At 41.1% G+C, this 23,484-nt stretch overlaps 1 protein-coding gene across 4 annotated transcripts in view; it reads right to left on the reverse strand.

Annotated features, from left to right (window-relative positions):
* SLC16A9 (solute carrier family 16 member 9) overlaps positions 1–9,014 on the reverse strand; it is a 54,357-nt gene extending 45,343 nt beyond the window's left edge. Inside the window, exons 1-2 of one of the 4 annotated variants that reach the window (XM_081268132.1) lie at positions 8,580–9,008; positions 8,329–8,475 (exon numbers count right to left, since the gene is read on the reverse strand). The gene's annotated coding sequence lies outside the window, so the exon portion shown is untranslated. The other 3 variants (XM_081268133.1, XM_081268130.1, XM_081268131.1) reach the window with 3 other exon arrangements.
* Positions 9,015–23,484: the final 14,470 nt, after the last annotated feature.

Consider the following 23,484-nt stretch of genomic DNA (forward strand, 5'->3'; position numbering starts at 1 on the left):
CTCAAAAGGCCCTGTCTCAAAATAAAATTTTTAAAATGGTCTTGGGATGTAACTCAGTGGCTAAGTGCCTTAGTAAAACACATGTACCCCCCCCACACACACCCCTAGGAAACAAAGAGGCCACAACATTTCTCTCTTCTCTTAAAGAGGGCCCACTTTCTCCCCTGCTCTTGAGAGTGCTTTCATGCTGTTTTTACTACATTTCATGCCTTGCCTGACAATTTCTCCTGTAAAAACACAGGAGGCAATCAATGGAAGTGTAACTGATGTGATTCTGCAATCTATATACGGGGTAAAAAATGGGAGTTCATAACCCACTTGAATCAAAGTGTGAAATATGATATGTCAAGAACTATGTAATGTTTTGAACAACCAACAATAAAAAAAAGAAAAAAAGGAAAAAAAAACACAACACAATCCCCAGACTACCAATGGTAATTCTTTTTGGTAAAATGAAGATGAAAATTAATCTTCAAAATTGACAAAAGCTACCTGTGACTTTAAAACCAACTGCTTTGTCTCTTAAGCATGTCAACTTTGCCATTACATCATTCATGCCCCAGTTTTCCTCTCTTTATCCAACTCAAAGAGACCCCTTTCTTCTTCCAAAGATGTTCAGGATCTTCCTTTCCAAACCAGTTCTCAGAAAACAGGTAGCAACTCAAGGTGTATCAAAAAGGAAATGAAGGATTCTATTCCAAGGTCACCGCTCCACATGAGCATGTTTGTATTAACAATCAAGATCTATGCTGGAGCTGGGCATGGTGGCTCACACCTGTAACCCCAGTGCTTTGGGAGCCTGAGAAGGCAGAGGGATCACAAGTTTGAGGCCACCCTTAGCAAATTAGCAAGACCCTGTCTACATATAAAGAAAAATAAAATGCTCCTAGGTTCAATTGCCCATACCACCTTTAAAAAGAAAAAAAGAAAAGCCTACACTAGCCTGTATGGAATTTCAAACATGGCTGCAAAACACTAGGCTCACTGCTTGGAATAAAGATTTAGTAAATGTTATATATTGTATTATAGTTGCATTGTGTGTGTGTGTGTGTGTGTGTGTGTGTGTGTCGCGCGCGCACGCGTGTGCATGCACCAGGAATTGAACCCAGGAATGCTGAATGATTTAGCCACATCCTCAGCTCTCTTTATTTTTTATTTTGAGTCAGGGTCTCACTAAGTTGCTAAGGGCCTCACTAAGTTGCTGAGGCTGACTTTGAACTTGTGATCTTCCTGCCTCAGCCTCTCAAGCCACTGAACCTCTGGTTGAATCTCTTAAATGTTTTCTTAGAAAAAAAAATTGAAAGAATACTCTATTTGCCTCCATTCCCTCAACTCAGTATCTTGTGGTTTCTAATGCATCCAAACAAGAAAAAGTCCTTGTTATGGTGTCGCACTGCACCTTCTTAATGCAGTCTACTCAAGCCTAACACTATTTATTTACACCTCTTCTTTGCACAAAACCAAACAAGTCCCCCAAAATCAAAATTTCCCCAGTAGCTTTTGTTAACTCACTCTCACATATGACCCTCCCAAGCTCTAACTCCAGTAAGATCACAAACAAGCAAAGCAAGAAGTCTGACATCTCCACCCCAGCCCTGACCTCTCTTCAGAACTCCAGATCCATTTTCCAGCCAACTTCTCACCATTGTCGAGATCTCACCTGGATGTTCTCAGGCCCCTCACACTCAACATGTCCATTATCCCTCTTCCTGAATTCCATCTGGAAACCAACATCACCTAATTCCATCAGCCTAAGCACAAAGCCTCCTCTTCATGGCATCCCAGCTCCTCCTTACCCAGGGTCCCAGGGTCCTTCAGACAATGAGCTCTGTACCATACTCTTCCTGTCCATCTCCTCCACAAATCCTCGGCCTGTCACAGTCACCTACTTACTGATGGGTCCTCTGCTTACACTCTCTCCCTGATGCAGTTCATCTGCCCGGCTGCTACCAGACCCATGTTTCCAAACCGAAGTTCTTGGATCATCTTAATTGTGCTTCCAACTTTTCAAATCCTCCCATTGTTCATCATCATCCACTATTTTCCCATGAGCAGAGCAGAGGGTTTTGTTTTTGTTTTAATTCTTTTTTTTTAATCTCATTTATTGTTTAAAAGCACACTAGGAAATCGTTAATGATCATTTTGACCTTCAGGAAGCGTATCGTTTCCTTCACTGAAACTGTGATGTTATTCAAAAATTATAAATAAAAATAAAAAATATTTATTTTATAAATCCATATTTTATCCATGTTACATTAGATATTTTTACCTTTAAACACCCAGCTACCCTGGGGGCACTGGTGAATGTCTGCAATCCCAGCATCTCTGGAGGTTGACAAGATGAATGCAAATTTGAGGCCTGTCTCAGCAACTTAGCAAGACCTGTCTCAAAATAAAAACCCAGGGCTAAAACATGCTAGGCTAAGTGAGGGCTCTACCACTGAGCTGCATCTCCAGCCATGACGAAGATTTGAGCACTATGAGCCAAGCGTACAAATACACTTGGTCTGAGTGGAGATCAGAATCAATTTCTTAGCAGTTTATTATTTCACTCTGGGGCAGGAAGGAAAATGTTTAGAGAACCAGTTCTGGGTCTCTGGGTCCTGGAATTAAACCATACTATTGCGCCTGAAAGGGATAATTAACATGAGTTAACTCCTGGAATCTCTAAATTCTATCAACAGTATGGCCATGGGAAAAGGATATCCTTTGACCTTGAAGGTTTTGTAGATTGTCACATGCTTGCCAAAGAGCTCCTCCAAAGATATTACCCTCTGGATACAGGGAGCAAGACCGACGTGTTTCAGCAAAAAAGGCAAGATAGATTGGAGATAAAACGGATTTGGTCTAGGGTCATAGAAGCGGAAGCCAGAAGGCACCCTGGACATCATCTAATCAAAGACTGGCAACACTAAGGCCAATTTCATCTCTAGGGGTGTCTGTGTGTGTGTGTGTGTGTGTGTGTGTGTGTGTGTAATGTGTGTCTGTGTGTTTTCACCTGCTCAGTGCTAATGCTTTTGTTTTTGTTTTTAGCAAATTTGAATAAATTGCCAATGTTTTAAAACTGAAAGATTTCAGTCAAGGGTGGTGGTGCTTGCCTATAGTCCCAGCACTTGGGAGGCTGCGATAAGAGGATTGTTTGAACCCAGAAGTTTGAAGCCAACCTTGGCCTCATCCCATATCCTCTCTCTTCCCAAAGAGTTTAAGAGTTTCTTTTGAATGGGTCACTGAAGTACAGGGTCATATAAGAGTTTTAGGGTTTATTAAGAGTGAAAAATGTCCCAGGATTAAATGTGTAGAGGGAAAATAATCAGAATTATAGGAATGAAGATGCAAAGAAAAAAAAATTAGAAGAATATTCCCATGGTACCAGGTCCAAATTCTAACTACTCTTAATAAAGATTATCATGTGTAATACACTTGTTATGTGACAGCACAATACTTCAAAGAACCAGCTCTGGAAGCAAATTGCTAAGTAAGACCCCCATCTCCAAAAACATGAAAAAAATAAAAGAAGATTTCTCATAAAAATCTGAATTTTAGAATTCACTCAAAAAATCAGTATATTAAACTGGCTACCATTTTTATATAACAATTAATTGGACCTGAGTAACCTTGGCCCTCAATGGATGAGGCTTATTCTCTCCAATTCTTCCTACTTCCTAAAATCTCCCTGACAAAGGGCCAAGACTGAATTGCATTTGGAGTTTGCATTCGTGCTACCTCCCACCATCGTCATGCCTCCACCCTCAGGCTCCTTTGCTCATTTACAAAACGGTGTCTCACTTGGGTGAACCTCATGAACTTGCCACCATGGATCATATTCGTTGGATTTACACAAGAAGACAGATTTAAAGATGTCATGTGGGGGCAGAAACCAGTGTCAACATCTCTTACCCATCCAGTGAACTGTCATCTATTTCTAAGTCCTGCTCTCAAGCTCAGATGAGAAGGCAGCAGGCTTTGTAAATCATTCAGAGTCTGAGAACAGCTGGAAAGGTCCAGAAATTTAACAGAGTTAAACACAGGCAACATGAGGGTCATCCACACAGACACAGATTGGCATCATCATCTACCTGCTTCCCACATTCTTGTCATGCTCTCTGTGCTGCCAGACCCTTGCTATAGCTTATCTGTCTTCCATACAACCCTCCCCAAAGCCTGGCCAAGGAGTGGTGTTCTGGTACAGAAGTCCACAGTGATGGTGTGGACCCTGAAGTCCTCTCCTGCTTCATATACATTTATACATGATCGTGTGGAGTCCAGACTGTTATAGTTGTTCTATGTACAACTAGTACGTTTGCTGTACACCTTCAAAATAAAAAAAATTAAGACATAACACTGATGTGTATGGGATGCTGAAATAGAAAAGTATCTGGTGCATTGGGGGAATAATGAGAATACTGAAATCTTCCAGAGAATCTGTCTAGTTTGTACCACATATTTGAGGCTATCACATTTGCGAATGTTTTTCTCATCCCATATCCGGTCTCTATTTGAAGAGTTCATTTCTTTTGAGTGGTTTATTAAAGTATAAGATCATATAATAATTTTTTTTCAGTATTGGCGATTGAACTCAGGGGCACTCTACAACTGAGCTACATTGCCAGCCATTCACATTATTATTATTATTATTATTATTACTTTTAGACACAGTCTTGCTAAGTTTCCAAGGCTGTCTTTGAACTTTTGATCCTCCTGCCTCAGTCTCCCAAGTCAGATCATAAAATAGTTTTAAGGAGTATTAAGATGTTGAAAAATGCCCCATTATTGAATGTGTAGAGGGAAATTGATCCGAATGATGGGAATGAGGATGCCAAGAAAAAAAATGGAGGAATACTCCTGCAGGTACCAGGCCCAAGTTCTAACTGCTATTAATAAAGGTTACCATGTATGACACCCTTATTAGTGAGAGCACAACAGTTCAAAGCATCAGCTCTGGAAGCAGATGGCTTGGATTCAAATTCCTGTGCTACCATTCACTTAATTAAGTTGCCTTATCAAAATTCTCAGCCTAAAATAAAAATAATATCTCCCTAGGTAACATCATATAAGTGGCTCCCCTTACGTAAGTATGTTTAATAAACACTATGACTATTAACGATTGAAACAGATAATAGAGATGTTTCCCTATCACAATTTGAATCAGCTAAGTTATTCTACCATAAGATTGCCAACTTGGGGGGAAGCACTGTTGGATATGAATAAAGTTTTGAAGGCTATTTGGAACACATTCTTTTTTTATAGTGATAGGAAGCAAACATCATTGAGATTTTAACCGTTTGTTCATTTTAGGGGGAAACTTACAAAACTGAATATAAAGTCAAAAGGAGGTAAAGGATGCTAAGATTGTTGGCATGACTATAATAATTTTTGTCACATTTTAACTTATTAGCATGACTTTTCTTGTTCTCCATACTTTACCCCTATTTTACCTCCCAATATTATCTAGCTTACATTCCAGTTTCCACCCACTTCAAATTGCTCCATTTCCTTGGATCACAACAGACTTCCATACCTCTGTGCCACTCTCATTCCAGTGGCCACTTTATAACAGGGAGCTCCCTTCTCAAGTCCCAGCTGAAATGCTGCACCCACCACAAACATTTCTCAGTTCTTAATAAATGAACTTTTCTTTTTCTTTGTCATCCAACTGCAGCCCATTGATGTTCTGTCCTATGACTATCTTGTATTGTTAATATTTAATAAACATGCCTATCTTTCCCATTAGCTTAAGTCATCAAAAGAAAGGATCATTCTTTCTCTTAAACTCAATATTAAGTTAGAGTTCAATTCCTTTATCCATAGAGAATTCATTGGTGTGTGTGGGTGGATGGGGGGAATTCCCAAATAAAATATCAGCTAGCTCAAAAACTATGTGTTTTTGCAATCATTTTTTTTTTTTTTTGAGTGTGGGAGCACTAGAGATTGAACTCAGGGGCACTTTGCCACTGAACCACATCCCCAGTCCTATTTTGTATTTTATTTACAGACAGGGTATCACTGAGTTACCTAGTGCCTCACTTTTGCTGAGGCTGGCTTTGAACTCACAATCCACCTGCCTCAGGCTCCAGAGCTGCTGGGTTTACAGGCATGCACCACCATGCCCAGCTGCAATCCTTAATTAAAATTAAACCCTTAACAAGGGATGGTAGGAAGGGGAAGTATAGAAGTTCATTGGATTAGATGAAGGGGATTGAAGAGAAGGAAGGGGAAATGGGAATACGAAAGACAGTAGAAAGAAGCAGATGTAACTTTCCTATGTTCATATGTGAGTACATGACCAGTGTAACTCCAAATCATGTACAACCACAATGGGATCATAATTGGAATGGGTTGCACTCCATGTATGTATAACATGTCAAAATGTCAAAAACCCTACTGTCATGTATATCTAAAAATAAGAAAAAAGATTGAAGTCATGGGATTGAGGATGTGGCTCAGTGGTAGGGAACTTACCTAGCATGCCTAAGGCTCTAAGTTCTATCCCCAGTAATAGGGGTGGGGGTAGTGGGCGTGGATCTAAGTCACTAGGTGATACATTCCTGGAAAGTTGTAGTTTCTCAAGCAAGACCTCGACTCATTTCATCTTCCCACAGGCCTTCTACACTCTCCTACATTCTATGAATAAAGCTCACTGTAGAAAAGAAAAAAAGAACATAAATTTGAGGGTTCTAAATATTGGGGTGAGAAGGTAAAACTTGAAAATCTGACCATATCTAGTTGTTATCTTCTAGCTCTACAATCTGTCCAGATAGATTCAGACACCAACCAATGCACACCACCATCACTACCAGTTTCCCAGAGTCCAATCCAAAACCAGTAAAGATTTCCTAATGTCCTGAACTACCTTACCATACCTTTTGCCCTTCCAGAAATTCATCCTATAGATCTGAAGGGCCCCTGTCATCCTAAGAACCTATACACAAAATGAACAATCCAAGGATGCTCTTAAACTGCTTAGTGGAATCAATAATATGAGTTGATGCAAGATTTCAGGTTAAAGAATTTTATTATCTAATTTCTACTTTCAAGAAACTGTAGGGAGAGAACAATCTTGGTTTTGGTAAACTAAACCTATTTTCTGCATTTATATACTACCTGAATGGGACTGTAATCATGTAATGTATACTCTGTCCTTCCATTTCATAATCTTCTCTAGCTTCTTCAGTGGTCTGTCTATATCTACCTTAAGGATTTGTTCTTCTTTTTTCTTTTTCAGTACTGGAGGTTGAACCCAGGGTGTGTGTGGGAGCAGGGAACTACACTCCCATCCTTTTTATTTTTTATTCTGAAACAAGATCTTGATAAATTGCCCAAGATTGTAGCTCAGTGTAGCTCAGATTGTAGCTCAGATTGTAGCCCAGCAAGAGGAAGGCCAGGTTCAATGCTCAGTACTGCCAATATATATTTTCAATTTTTTTTTTTTTGTACCAGGGATTGAACTCAAGGGCATTTAACCACTGAGCCACACCCCCAGCCCTTTTTTGTGTTTTAATTAGAGACAGGACTCACTGAGTTGCTTCTGCCTCACTAATTGCTGAGGCTGGCTTTGAACTTGCTATCCTCCTGCCTTCCCCAGCCGCTGAGATTTCAGGCTTGCGCCTGGCTTCAATATACATTTTCTATGTATCTCCAAACTGTGGTAGCCCAGGAGATTTGTCCAATGAAAAGTTATATCAAGTAGCTTACTGTATAAGTTATATAGTTAGTATGAATGCTGTCTATATTTCCTGGATGGTTTGTGCCAGGTAGATTTGGCATCCCTAGAAGGCAAAGCACTGATTTGTTTTTAAAAATAGTTATCATCTCTCTGGTAAGCCTCTGGGCGGTTCTGAAGCCAGGGTTTGTTACCTTGGTCGAACCACAGATAGGCATAAGCAGCAAGATCCGCTGGGTGGTCAGGTAGCAGAGGTGCCAGTGCCTCTCGAGATCCTGGAGCAGGCAGGGCTCCTCGGCTGGCCCAAGGGCTTTCCCGGGTGGTGCTGAACCTGGCGAAGCCAGGCGTAATCTGCCAGCCCTGAGCCCGGCGTGCTGCTTTCCTAGCAGCCCAAGCGCACCCGGGGCGCCCCAACACCGACTCTCTCGGGGACCTTGCTTGAACCCAATCCTGACCAGAGGCCCATTCTCTCTCTCAAGGAAATGGGGGCCCATCTGGATCCCACGCCTTTGCTCTGCCCCCAACTCCAGAAACTATCTCCGGAGTTCTAAGACATAACGCCGCTAGCCCCATCCCGGGGCACCGTCCTCCCTCTAGGACCCCCTTTCTTTTTCTCTGCCTGTTCCACGCACAATGTAGCCCTCAGATTCCCCGGGAAATGTGCTCACCGCGGAGAAGCACTCCGTCCAAGAGCCGGGTGTTAGCGATGGTCGTGAGAGCACCGCGCACACTCAGCTCCCAGCACAGACCCCAAACAAGAAACCGGTTACAAGTTGACCGTCCGCGGGTGACAGCGTTGTGGCCATCTCCTTCTACTGCTCAGAGTGCATACGAGAAGTTACTTCTCGCCTCCAGGAGGCTAGGCAGCAGAAACGGCCGCACACCCTTGGGACCCTCCCCGCGAGCCCTAGCCCTTTACCTGAGTACCGGCCTCGGAGGGGGCTCCGGGGCGCAGCACCCGGCGCAGGCCGGGCAGATGGTGCGGTAGGGACCGCGGCTGCTGCTCTCCCCTGCAGCTACCGGCCGGGCGGCTATTTATCCCGAGACCCGGCCCCTGCAGCTGTATTGGGCAATCCGTCCCGCTACGCCTTGTCCCGGGGGCCGCCGCCCTCTGCCCCCGCTGAAACCTGTGGCGGCGGCGGCCACATGGAGCTGGGGAGCCTGCCCTCTCCTTTGGGCTCCACCTTTTTTCTTCTCTTCCTCCTCCCTGCGAAGTTTTCCCCCCAGTTTTTCCCCCTTGTTTCTCTTCTTTGCCGGGCACCCTGGCCAGTCTGAACCGGTTGTGACTGCGCTGGTGGCTGGGGGAAGGAGGAGGAGGAGATGGAGGCAGAAAAGCGGGCGGTAGGGGCGCTGCGCCTGCTCTCGTGGCTCCTGGCTGGGCCCGGCCAGGAGGAAGGAGGACACTGCCTGACCGCGGCCGGGCCCAGCACTGAGCCACCAAGGCCGCAGGAGAGGTGGGCACCGCTGGCTAGGCGCCCTCTCCATGCGGACGCGCGCGCGTTCCTTGGCACCACTGCGCCCAGCCGCCGCCCACTGTGTGCTGTAGTCCTGCAGGCCAAGAACCGTGTGCATTTGTGGGGATCCGGAGTCTGGCTATGAATGCAAGTCCCCCTTCATCTCTCTGGCTTCCAAGGCCACCTGGCGCCCTGCTGGCCAAAGCTGTATACCCAACTGGCAGTGATCCAGAGAAACCAGTACCAGAACTCCTGGGCAGTGGGAAGTAAAAATGCCAAGTGCTGTCTTTTGTGACAGCTCTGCTAGAAAGGATGGCGTCCTGCAGTGCACAGGAGAGGGAGGGAGGGGGGCAGCCAGAGAGAAGGAAGAGAGAAGGAGGAGGGAGGGAGGGAGGGAGGGAGGGAGAGAGAGAGAGAGAGAGAGAGAGAGAGAGAGAGAGAGACTGATACTGCATATGAGGATGGTCAGTCTGCCCAGTAATTGACTGAACTGCACTAACAATACCATCTTTGGTGGTTAACAGGAGCTAACATGGATGTGTGCCATATTCCCAACAGAAAATCACTGTAACAAACTGGACACAGTTCCTAGATACCCGTGGGTTCACCAGGTGTGGGACCCCAACTCCAGTGATAGGCATTTTCTGTATTAGTGTGTGTGTGTGTGTGTGTGTGTGTGTGCACGCGCGCTTTTTTTTTCTGGAAAGCAGCACTGCTTTTCTACTCAAAGTAAAAAGGGGACTAGAGCCATGCACCAACTCAGTGAGTATACCCTTTACACAATGAAGGATTTGATTTCAGACCTGGACAAAGACTAAATCTTGTAAAAAATTGATGTCAGAAAGCCAGATTAAGCTTTGTAACTCTCTTGAGCCTTATATGTTATAAGTTTCCTTACTTATAACATCAGAATGAGATTCCCAGACTCTTGCTTGCATCATGGAGTCTGTGTGAGATGAGAATTAAAAAAAAAAAAAAAAAGAAAAGAAAAGAAAAAAAAGGCCTGTGAAATCTGGCTGCACCTGTCATGGTTTTTCTACAATACAGAAATGGTGAAGGCCATCCTTTCCCCCATGTCATTCCTTTCTATTCAATTTACTGACTTCCAGGTTATGGGAAAGGAAATGAGCAGGTTTTTGTTTTGTCCCCCTCCCCGAAAAGGAAGAAAGAGTAAGGAATATATTACTACAGTAAGAATTGGAGAGAGGTGGTCTCAAATAGTTTCTGGATGGAATACAAAAGAAAAGGTGATGCTGTTGTTACCAATCTTTGTCCCCAGATTGGTTCCTTTTTCTCTCTTGGAATTGCGGAAATAGAAATAAGACTGAGCTCAATTGGGCAGTTGAAGAAGGTTTATTCTTGACCAATAATAGGAGAAGCAGGGAGAAAGGCTCAAAGATCAGCCTCTCTGTTGGGGATTGGAAGGTTATAGATATAAAGGCAATGAGGGAGAAAGATGGGCTAATAAAGGAGGGAATATAATGACTTTTCTGAAAATGGGTGCAGACTTTCTGCAAATTTACATGCTATCTCTTTCCCTTCCTTTCTTGATTCTTTCTGGTCATTTTCAGGACGATTAAGAACCTCATATGGAATGAAGGGGTGTGTCATTTAGCATGCAGAAGGATTTATAATGAAGTTTGCATTTGTCTGATGATTCCTCTAGCAGCCATCTTCAATCCCACTGGTTTCAGTTAGCCCACCAGAAGAGAAACTTCTGGCTCTTAGTAATACTGTCCTCAAAAATAAGCAAGAGTAGGATGGGATAGAAGTTCAATGGTGTCTCACTATTGTAATCCTAGTGAATCAAGAGGTTGATGCAGAAGGATTGCAAGTTCAAGGACAGCGTAGGCAATTTAGCCATCTCAAAATAAATATTTTTAAAAGGATGGGACTGAGTGCAGTGTCATAGTCTTCAGCACCCTGGGAGGCTGAAGCAATTGGATTGCAAGTTCAAGATGAGCCTCAGCAACTTTGTGATTTTTCAGCAGCTTAGCAGATCCCTGTTTCAAAATAAAAATAAAAAAGCCCGGGGGCGTGGCTCAGTGTAGAAGTGTTCCCTGGTTCAATTCCCAGTACAAATATATATATATGTACAAAGGGGGATGGGGATGTAGCTCAAAGGTAGAGTGTTTGTCTAGCAAGGGAGTAGCCCCTGGGAGGAAAAAGAAGTTCATCTGGGCTACCTAGACAGTACAGAATAGGGTGGGGTAACACTGTCAACACCATCAAAAACTTATTTCTGAAGAGGAGGTGGACCTAGTAGGGGCTGCTTATCACATTCTATTTTTGACCTAGCTTGTAGTTACTCAGGTGTGTTAAATTTGAGATAATGTGTTAACATGTACACTGGTAATTGATGAACTTTTTGTATATGCTTTAATAAAAGATAGTGTAGAAAGTTGTTTCTTTGATTTAAATAGATTCTAACATCAGAGCACATGTCTTCTTGATCATGGTCAAACCACTCAATGTATGTGAAATTCTATAATAGGAACACAAAACCCTACTTGAAAAATATTTCTTCACACCAAATAGCTTCTGAAATCTATGTACTTATTCGACTGAAAGCTCAATCCTCATCCTCAACACCAATCCAATAACAAAGACAAAGTATTGAGAAAAATGAAAATAAGGTTTATTTCTTTGCTAACAAAGAAGAAACACAGGGGACTCCTGTCCCAAAGATGTGATTCTGCTTATCCACAGGTACAGGGGGGCTTTTATAGAGGTGATTCAGAGAAAATGAGAATAGGAGGAGAGATCAGGTAGGAGAAGATCAGGGAGGAGAAGTTTAGGGAAAAGAAGATTGGGGAAAAAGGAAAACAAATGTATAAGTTTCAAAGCCACAAGGGATATAGTCTAAGCATCAAGTGAACCCTTGTTACACTTACCCACACCAAATTTTTTTCCAGATCTCTCTCCTGGTCATTAAATAGCCATCACTCTCATTTCTACCCAGAACTGAAAATGAGTTTGTCCTCACACACAGGCAAGTTCACAGCTTAGAGTAAGGCTAGACTCTAGGGGTTGAAAACTCAAATGGCTTCAGGGCCAGGCTTGTTTCATGAATGAAGTAGATAGAAGGCAGCCTGGGGAACTTAGCATAGGACCTGACAGTGGGGTGATGGCTGCTTGGCACAGGGGATACTTGCCAGGCTGAAGTGTAAAAACTGTGTCCTGTAACAGGTCATCGTTCAGTCACAATGCAGCAAATCACTGAGACATTCAAGATGATTCAGAGGTCTAGTCCAATCCCCACACTGTACCTACAGATGGAATTTGACCCAGGGAAGCTTGAGAAGTGCCTCCATCACTGGGGAGAGGAAGGGCAGTTAGGTTGGCAGAGAGAAAAACTAAATCACCTCTCTACTGGTCAGTATTTATACACGCACACTCATATACGAATATGTAACAATGAACATAAAGCCATTTTATGTATTAAATTAAATAAAGGGGGGGAAATCCCATGATATTTTATTTAAAATATTTACTTAAAATATTTTTTGGTGAGCAAAAAAATTTTTAAAACACCTCCTTATTCTCCCAAATATTCATTCCCAGCAGCATGAAAAATGCAAGATCTGCTGGCAAGGTGAGGGTCACGTAAGTTGAATATTGCTAGTTTTCTTGCTCTGAGAAGCATCTGTCCAGTCCCTCTCACCAGGTCCCAAAGTTCATGTAGCTTTTGCATTGCTGTGACCAAAATGCTTGACAAGAACAATTTAGAGGAGAGAGAGTTTATTTTGGCTCACCGCTTCAGAGTTCAGTCCATGGTTGGCCAACTCCATAACTCTGGGCCTGAGATGAGGTAGCACATCATGGCAGAAGGGGGTGGCAGAAAAAGGTAGCTCAGAACACGGCAGTCAGGAAGCAGAGAGAAAGAGCTCTGCTCTCCAACGTATAAACCCCAGAGAACTATTTCCTCCAGTCATAACCTACCTGCCTACAGTTATCACCCAGTTAATCCCTCTCTGTGGATCAATCCACTGGTTACAGCTCTCATAATCTAATCATTTCACCTCTGAACATTTCAAAAGCTTTTGGGGGACACTCATATCCAAACCATAACTATGTACTTTCAACCAGATGGAGTGAGAGAAAATGGTAGGTCATTAAATAAGCTGGACCTAAATAAGCCTGCCTTGGCAAGAAAAGAAGGCAAAGTTTTTGAAGGAATCGGTACAGAGATGGTGACCTAAAAGCAGGAGTTGATGCTTTCCTCGGCATTATTCTTATTATGGAGCACTTGTTAAGAACTTTGTTTGCCAAGTGTAGTAGTGCATGTCCATTATCCCAGTTACTCTGGTCACCGAGGATTATAAATTCAAGGCCAACCTGGACAATTTAGACCCTGTCTCAAAATAAAAATTTTTTTAAAAAGGGCTGGGGAGTAGCTCAGTGGTAGAGTGCCCATGGATTCAATCCCCAGTACCGGGCGGGGCTAGAGGCAGGGAGAACTTTGTAATTTGTGAAATATTCTAAGGTTTCCCTTTCCTGAACTATTTGCTAGGTCAGTACTTTAGAGAAAGAAATTAACCCCAAATTGCTCCTTGGTCCTCACCCCAGTGTGGAAGGAGAAGCAGAGAGAGCAGAGAAAGGTGTCAGTAGGGCAGGGGCAGGGAATGCACAGGACCTGCCCAAATTACACTGGTCCCACAGTTGCCCAGCTGACCAAGATTTCCTCCCTAAGTTATTTTATTCTTCTGACACGTTGGTTGTTCTTCCCCTATTTATGAGTAACAGCATATCCACAAAAACATTGTACTTTGAAATTAAATATAACTAAAGAAGATAAACTTTAGGTTCTATAGAAGTTAGCTATACATCTATAAGTCATTCAATAATAAATTCCATTTTATACTCTCACACTCTAATAAGATAAAAGACCACAAGTAATAAAAGTAGGTCAATCATTCTATTTTATATTTACAGAGTTTTATTTAAAAGGATAAATTTTCAAAATGTTAAATATAACCTTGAAGGGCTGGGATTATGGCTCAGTGTTAGAGTGCTCGCCTAGCATGTGTGAGGCACTGGGTTCCATCCTCAGCACCACATAAAAATAAATAAAAGAAAGGTATTGAGTCCATCTACAACTAAAAATATATTTTAAAAATTAACCTTGAAGCTACACTGTGTGTGCGTGTTTTGTGTGTGTTAAATGGGGACTGAAAACCCAGGGGCAATCTACCACTGAACTATATCCCCAGCCCTTCATATTTTTTCTAATGATAGGATCTCCCCAAATTGTTGAGGCTGATCTCAAACTTAAAATCCTCCTGCCTCAGCCTCCCAAATCACTGGGATTAGAGACATGTGCCACCTTGCCCGGTACTACTTTTTTTTTTTTTTTTGGTAATTCTAGGGAGAGTCATTTAATCTTTTCTTACTTTTACCTTTCATCATACTGTACTAGTTCAAATGACTTTTAATCTTAGGGGAAGAGAGAAGAGAAATAAATGCCATTCTTCAATGTCTGCTTAAAGTGATCTCCTGTGATTAAGGATTGCTATCTCTGTTTTACAGATGAGGGGTCTGAAATTGGGAGAGGTTAAATTACTTGCTGAATCACCCAACAGGTAAATAAAGGAGTGGGCCCATGCTCTTTCCATTTTGCCTTAGGAAAATTATTCAAGAGACTAGAGCAGCGGCACAGGCCTATAATTCCAGCTCCTCAGGAGGCTGAGGCAGGAGAATCAGCTTGGGCAATATAGCAAGACCCTGTCTCCGAACAAAAAGGCTGGGGATGTAGCTTAATGGTAGAGCCTAGCATGCAGGGCTCTGGCTTCAACCTAGAAACAACACATGCACATGCGCGTGTGTGCGCGCACACACACAGACACACAACCCACATACACACACACAGATTGAAGACAGGTAAGAGCTAACATAAACTCATCTGAGGTTTCACAAGGAACCAAAGACGTAAATACTATTATTATCATCTGTGTTTTGCTGGTAATGAAGGTGAACTAGAGGGAAGTTGAATCACTTGCTCCAAGTCAGACAGTGAAAGGTGAGACTGGGGTTTGAATCCAGGCAGCCTGGCTTCAGAGAATCATGCTCTGAACCTTCACACTATATTCTCTTGAAAGTTGAAATCAGAAACATTACATAGAACAGGCATGATGTCCACTTGTGTTTATGCGTATATATGTGAGTACATGTATATAGAAATACATGTTTTCCATATCACCTCCTTCTGACTTGCATTGAATGGTTTTAAAGCCTTGATGAAAACAACACACACCCTGGTGTACATGCTGTCTCCAGAGCACACATTCTCTCTCCATGTGCTCAATGTGTATGCACTCAAGGTGCTCACATTTACTCACCATGTCGATGGTGCTTATTTTCTATTTGCAGGCAAAACTGTATCCTCTTGAGAGCATGTGAGGTCTAGCCTGTTCTTTATACTTCCCTATAACAAAAGGGCTTGAACAGAGTAGAAATTTTCTCAGAAATCATTTATTGAATGAATGAATGACCATATGAGAAAAACGTATGGGTGCATGTCCATACTCTCAGTAACTGTTTTGCTGCAACAGGTCTTAGGAATTCCTTAGTTGCTTTACTCCGCCAAGCTCTGTTTATTCTAATTACAAGCATTCTCTTATTTAGTCCCATACTTTTTACTCATCTTATGGAAGGGAAACCAAGGCTTTTTGAGGTGAAGTGAGCTGCCCAGAGCCATAGGGCACCAAAGTGGCAGAGACAAAAGGTGAACCCAGGCAGTTTGAGTCCAGAGTCCACACTTGAGGCATACGGCCTCTGCTATGCTTGTTCACAGATGTACCCCAGGATCCAACGGAGTGCTGGTCACATAGTAGGTTCTCATACTGAACTGAAGGAGAGGAGGAGAAAATTCCTTCTTGTAACAAAGAAAGTTCAAGGACATTTCTCACATTATTTTAATTATTTTGGGTACTGGGAATTGAACTCAGGGGTGCATAACCACTGAGCCACATCCCAAACCCTTCTTTATTTTTTATTTTGAGACAGGGTTTCGATAATTTGCTTAGGGCCTTGCTAAATTGCTGAGGCTGGCTTTGAACTTGCAATCCTCCTACCTCAGCCTCTGGAGCTGCTGGGATTATAGGCATGGGCCATGGCACCTGACTCACATTTTTAATTTATGCATGGAATCATGCATTACATATTCAGCTTACATGATCTGTGGTGTAATCATGTTAGATAATAGCTTAGGAGAGAAGGGTTTACTCCCAGTGGCAAGCTATTGAGCTCAAATGTACAAATGGATCCAGTTTCTTTTTGTGAAAACACAGTCGGAGTAGGTGACAGTTATTTAAAAATAAGCTTAAGACCAGTGAATTGAATATTTTTTATGAAACAGTGCTAGTTTTTAAAAATATGCCTCCACCTCAGTATCTGCTTTAGATGTATTGCATAAAGATAATTTAGACAATTCCAAACAATTCTTCAGTTCAAAATGTTAACTTTTAACTTTCTTCTCTTCTTTAATACATAAGGAAAAGAGCATGACTTCTACTTTATGTACAAGATCCATACCAGCCCAAATTTATAGTTAGTTCAAAGTCTTCACTCCATGGTTTCAGCAAGAAAACATTATTTCTTTGGAAAATGTGGTCAACTCAACATTCGTCTATTCAACATGCTATAATTTTGATTTCCTGAGTGTGATTTGGAAGATGGTAGCTAACTCATAAAGCTAAAAGTTAAAAAGAAAAAAAATATACCCCTGAGGGAAGAAATGTAAGTCCATACAGTTTCCATAACAGTTCCATAACAATTTGAACATAGACTGAAATTAATACAAATAGAAATAATCTTAGCTGAGTGCAGAGGCACACCCTTGTAATCCCAGCAACTCTGGAGGCTGAGAAAGAAGGACAGAAAGTTTTAGTCCAGTCTCAGTAATTTCATGAGAACCAGTATCAAAGTAAACAATTTAAAAGGACTGGAGATGTAGTTCAGTGGAGTAAGGGTACACATAGAGTGCCCCTGAGTTAAATCCCCAGGACTACTACTACTACTACTCCTCCTCCTCCTCCTCCTCCTCATCATCATCATCATCATCTAAAATTATGAATTAATTAACCCTAACCCTATCTGCCTCTACCTCAGGGAGATTAATATAGAAAGATTTGCTTTTTCTCTGTCCCTATAAACCACATCATAGAGTTGCTTAAATGTTTCCATCATAGTACTTGGGAGTTATTAAAAAATATAGGGGAAAAAGCCAACAATAGACATGATATGTACTTGAGGTCCCCTGTTTTATTTTAATAATATCTATTTGCTTTAACATTTAATTATTTAAATGCTTAATATTAACATTTACTATTAATAATTTAATACATAATGATAATAATTTACATTTTTAAGCATTTGCTAGGCACAGTATCAAGGTCCAGACAGGAAATAGAGTTTATCCCAGACAGTTAAATAAGGGAAACCTACCAGAAAAAAAACTATCTGTGGAGATGTGGACAGGGTTAAAGAAATAAACAAGAGCCATCCACAGACTAGGTACAGTAGGAAGCTGCAGCTGCCTCTGGGGCTTATGTGACAAAGGGAAGACCTAGTGTACCTAGCACCTAGAAAAAGAGCATTGACAAAGGAGGGACCACCTGAAGAAAGCTGAAATTGGGAAAAGATAAGAGGTTTAGCTGGGTGACGTGGCACTGCCTATAATCCCAGTGGCTGGGGAGGCTGAGGCAGGAGGATTCTGAGTTCAAAACCAGCCTCAGCAAAAGCGAAGTGCTGAGCAACTCAGTGAGACCCTGTCTCTAATAAAAAAACAAAAATAGGGTTGTGGCTCAGTGGCTTAGTGCCCCTGAGTTCAATCCCCAGTACAAAAAAAAAAAAAAAAAAAAAAAAGAGAGAGAGAGAGCTTTATGGTCAGAGACAAAGAACAAACATTGGTTTGGAGAGAATACTCTCACCTCTCGCTCTGCTCTCAGTTTTCTTGATGGTGCCCACCATTGGCCAAAGCCAAGAAGAAGCCAGGCAGTGAGGGAGTCCAGGGATTGCTGCCCACAAAGGGTCCAGAAGAGAGTAGATATTGGATTGGGGTGGCAGGCAGTTAAAGGAGAATGAACTGAACCACCTAGCACTGAGCTCAGCACTTCACCTGTACTATATCCCTGTGTTTTCATAACAGCAGCCTTAGGAGGTAGACACTATTGCCCTATTTTACAGGTGAAAAAACAGATGTGTGGAATTTTAACCCAGGGGCTGTCCTTCTGACTGGATTCTGGGCTGTTTACCACCACACAAAGTAAATCAAGTTCTAATAAAAATAAAATATTATTGTTTTTGTTTGTTGTTTATTGTTTTGCTTTTTGTTTGTTTGTTTCTATTTATTCCAAGATTCAAGGGACCAAAAGAAAGACTGACATGGCTGGGGTCTTGTAACCATCTCTGAGGTGAGGGAAGACAGGATGTTCAAGAGGTAATTCTCCAAAAGCAAATCAGGATGCTGATTAACCAAACATAATAAATGTCCTCTCTGATGGTTTAGATCATAAACATTCTTATCTCCATATTAAAGCTAACTAGGAGGCAAAACAGAACTGTGGATACATGCTGAACAGAGGAATGATATGGTTGAATTTGTATTTCAAAAATTATTACTCCTCGAAGCCATGGTGGAGAATGGATTGAGAGAGAGACTCTTTAGAAGGCTGATTTCATAACTGAGGTAAAAAATCATAAACATTTAAATTCAGCATCATCATGAACATTTAAATTCAATAAAATCATAGACAGGTAAGAGAACTAACTGCAGCTGATGAATATAGGGATTAGCAAAGAGAAAGGCCCAGGGTGACATGGAGGTTTCCTATGAGTTCACAATGAATTTCTAGAAATTAAGAAAGTGTGCCTCACAACAGCAGAATCCTCTAGAACAGTTCTGATTCCAAATATTATGTCTCGTTGGTCCGATAATATCGTAAAAAAAAAAAATCTGGGGGCTGGGGATGTGGCTCAAGCGGTAGCGCGCTCGTCTGGCATGCGTGCGGCCCGGGTTCGATCCTCAGCACCACATACCAACAAAGAGAACTAAAAAATAAATATTAAAAATTCTCTCTCTCTCTCTCTCTCTCTGTCTCTCTCTCTCTTTAAAAAAAAAATCTAAGAAACTCCAGCATTGTTAAATCTAAAATAACTCCAAACCTTCTTTTGCACCTGAAAATGGTACAAAAGTCAGGCTCATATTCCTGATTTGTGGTTTGGAATAAGTGATCATAGATCACAGAATAGATGCAACACAAACAAAAAGAAGGAAACCCATTAGATGCCAGTAGAGTGAGCGGTGGTGGATGTCAAAGCCAATGCTTCAGTTTCATTTAGAAATAGCCTGATTTAGTCAAGAAGAATCAAGAGTGGATGACTAAGATTAAAAAGCTTCAGGAAGAATGAGCAATATCTTTTGGTAGTAATAAGAAAATACCTATCAGATGCAGGTGTACAGCCAAGTCAGATAGATGTTAGCCAACAGCCCTTTTACCTTCCACCAAATCCTTCACCGTGTACTCAGAGAAAACATCATGTTTCTACATCCACAGCATAGTATGACCCACAATATCAATGCTTGGATCAAGCATACAGACTCTGGTGCTCACCATGCTAAGGCTGAATTAACCAATCATACATACAATGATAGATAATGAGAGGCATTTCCTTCCATTGAACATGGTCCTCCAGACATGCTTGGAAACACAAAGAGGCTGTTTCTGAATATTTTAATTCCTAGGATATTTTGTATGTTGATTATTTCCCTTAGTCACACTCATGCAAGTGTTTTTGTTTTGCTGTGTGTGTATGTCTGTGTGTGTAACTGAAAATTGAACCCAGGGGAATCCACATGCTAGGCAAGCACTCTGCCACAAAACTACATCCCAACCCCTTTTATTCTGAAAAAAAGGGGTCTCACTAAGTTGCTGAGGTGTCCTCAAACTTGCAATACTCCTTCTTAAGCCTCCTAAGTAACTGAGATAACAACAGATTTTGCTGTTGTTTTGTTTTCTCAGTCCTAGGAATTATTGAACTCAAGGCTTTGTGCATGCTAAGCAAGCACTTAGCCATTGAGCTACAACTCCAGCGCTATGAGTGGCTTTCTTTTGAGACTGCTAACTTTGAGTCAGAAACTTAGAACTGAAAGGGACCCTGAATATTAGCAAGTAAAACTTCTTACTCAGTGTAGAATTTAATCTGCTAATATTTTGGTGAAGAAACAGAAATCTCAAGAAGTTGAATGAAGAGGTAGAGGGCATCAAGGACAAGGACCCAATCCCTGACGCCAAGGCTACCAATTTGCATTGTAACTTTGATGAGGTTTCCAATCTTCTCTTCATTTGTAAAATGGGGAGAATAAAACCTAACTTGCATGGTAGTTGCAAAGATGTGTTAATTAAGCCAGAAAAAAACATGCTTATTGTAGGCTAATACATAGTACATGCAATATGAGTACTTGCTTTCCTGAGTGTACCAAAGAACTAAGGTTCTGACCACCTCTGCTGTTTATAGCTAAAAGAGAACAGTACTATCCATTGATAAATTTACTGTGCCTAGGATTAATGCCATATATGCTATTCATTAAGGTGTTATCATAAAAACCAGTTATTGAAATTTACTCAGGAAGTTTCTGCAGTGACAGGCAGGTATGGTGGCCAGTTTAGAGATGAACAAAATCCAAAAATTAACTTTTTAATCAAGTAGACTTTTGTTGTTCCTGGGCCATCAACCTCATTCCACATCACACCAATTTTTCTACAACTCTGTACATTTCCTGTCTGCTATGGTCTTAATGAACTCCAGGATTGTATTCTGACTTAGATATAATTCTTGGAAGGCTACTAGTTCAACTTTTCTTTGGCTGGTCAAGATTGTTTTTCACTAGATTCTTTAGCCAACGGTGTTACAATTTATCATCAAATAAATCAAGAAATGAACATTGCTATGGGGTGGGAAAAGAAATACCTAATGGAATTCCTGTGGTGCTGAGAATTATGATCTGTATTAAATTTGACTTACTAGGTGCGGCTCCAATGGTGTATTTTAAAAGAAGTCTGTAGTTAATGAATGCCAAAAACCACAAACTCAATATGCCAAGGGTCAGCTTATAGAAAATGAGCCATAGGAATTGTCTACAGTTCACAGTGTTCCTCTAACCACACAACTTACAAAGTGAACGTCTTAAAGTAGAGAAGAGCATATAAAGTACCCAGCACCTCACACATGCCAGATGAAGACTAAATACTCAATGATTATAAGGAAAATGCATCTAATCATCATCAGTGAAAATCATCTCATGTCAATTTTGATCATCACCTGACCTAAGGTACTAAGAGAAAATGTGATGAATTTCTTAGATAATTGAATTCTTAACTTAAAACTGATAATATGGAACCAAAATAAAAAAACTATGATTGCTAGATATCCTAAAATTGAGGTTTCAAGAAAATAGGTGAATGTTTTAAAAATTCAAACCAAATGAAGATGAGGCAAATGCTTTAATATTTAGCTTTTATCTTATAATCTATTTAACATTTGAACCCTAATAATTATCAGAGTGTCTAAAAGCTTCTTTTCCTCATAGAAATCAGTAGACAACATTTCAAAAGCTGTAGAATATGGGCAGCCACCTTAAAAAACAGTCCAGAAGTTCCTTAAAAGATTGAATGTAGTGTCATCATATGATGCAGTAACTCTATTCCTAAGTATAGAATCATGATAAATAAACATGTCGCCACAAAGAGTTTCATATGAATGTCCATAGCAGCATTATTCATAATAGCAAAAAATAGGACAACCCAGATGTCCACTACTGTTGAATGAACAAAGAAAATATGGTATGTCCATACAATGAATATTTTCTAACATAAAAGTTCTGATACATACTACAAAATGGATAGATTTTAAAATATTATGCTAAGTGAAAGAAGCCAGACCAAAAAAAAAAGGCTTCTTATTTTATAACTCTGTTGAAATGGCCAGAATTAGACAAATCTGTAGACAGAACATAGATTATTGGTTGTTTAGGGTTGGAGAGCAGGACAGGCTGAAGGAATAGGGAGTAACTCCTATTTGATATTAGTGTGTACAGAGTTCCTGTTTAGGACAATGAAAGTGTTTCCCAATTAGTTATGGTGATGGCTTTACAACTCTACCAAAAATCATTAAATTGTACATTTTAAATTGTATGTAGATGTATGCCAATTGAAATTGAATGATATATTAATTATTCTCAATAAAGCTATTATTTTAAAAAATACAACACATACAATTTTAACTTTGCTGTGTTTTTTTAAAGCTATCTTAAAATTCCTTTTTAAATTCATCTATCGGAACAATTGAGCCACCTAGTCTTTTGGCAAGCTAGGGGCCAAACATGATCAACCTAGAGTAACCATGGAAAAACTGCAACGCTTAGAGAAAGAGTTCACTGTTCAGTGTGAGTTGTGATGTGCCAGCACAAAGGGAAGACAAGACCACAGAGAGCATCATGTTTTCTCCAACTTCTGCCATGGAAAAGTATCCTAACTCAGTGTTGGGACAAATGTCAAAGAACGTACCCAGAAACTGATTTTTATCGATCCTGAAAAATCTAACTTCACATTTGCTCTCATTTGCTCCTAGAGCCCTCTACCAAAAAAAAATTTCTATTATATAAACCTTCCCTTTCTTCCTTTATTTTTTCATAGTACACGAAATTCTCATGTGTTTATCAATTTATTTTCCTGTCTCCTTCACCAGAAAGCAAGTTCCCCTCGGCCAGAGACCCTTCTTCTCTTGTTCTCCAATACAGACCTGAACCTACAACACGTCTGGACAGGCAGTAGGTACTTGACAAATATTCTTTGAGTAAATGATCTCCACGGTACAAGTCATAACCAACTTCCATAAACAACAGCTGAAAGGTCAATCTCTGTGCCTTGACATCACACCTTTTCTAGGAGTCCAAGAGCACTGACACACTGCAGATCAGTTTATAGCCACCTCCTGGCTGAAAGGGCAGTGGCTCATAGTGGAAACACAGTTGGCCACTAAGGACTTCCCGTGCTTTCAGACTAATCTTCCCTCACCCTGGTCCCAGGTCAAATGGTGGGGCATGTTCAGGAGCCTCTCCTGTGGGTTTATAAATAAGTCTGCCCTCATGGCTGGTTTTAGACTGGCCCACATGGCACCTTGCCCTCAGTTTGCTCAGTTAATAGGACTGGTCCCAGAAAGATCAGCAGAGAACAACCCAGGACAACTGGGGTGTAAGAAGCCACACAAATAACATGTGTTTAAGAGCTTCTCTCAAACGGTGCCCTCAGTCTTCACAGATGCACTTTATGCCAAGATTGCCCCGATGTTAGGAAACATCCATTCTCACTA

Source organism: Spermophilus citellus (assembly GCF_964194105.1).
Source record: "Spermophilus citellus genome assembly, chromosome: 15".
Taxonomy (NCBI): Eukaryota; Metazoa; Chordata; class Mammalia; order Rodentia; family Sciuridae; genus Spermophilus; species Spermophilus citellus.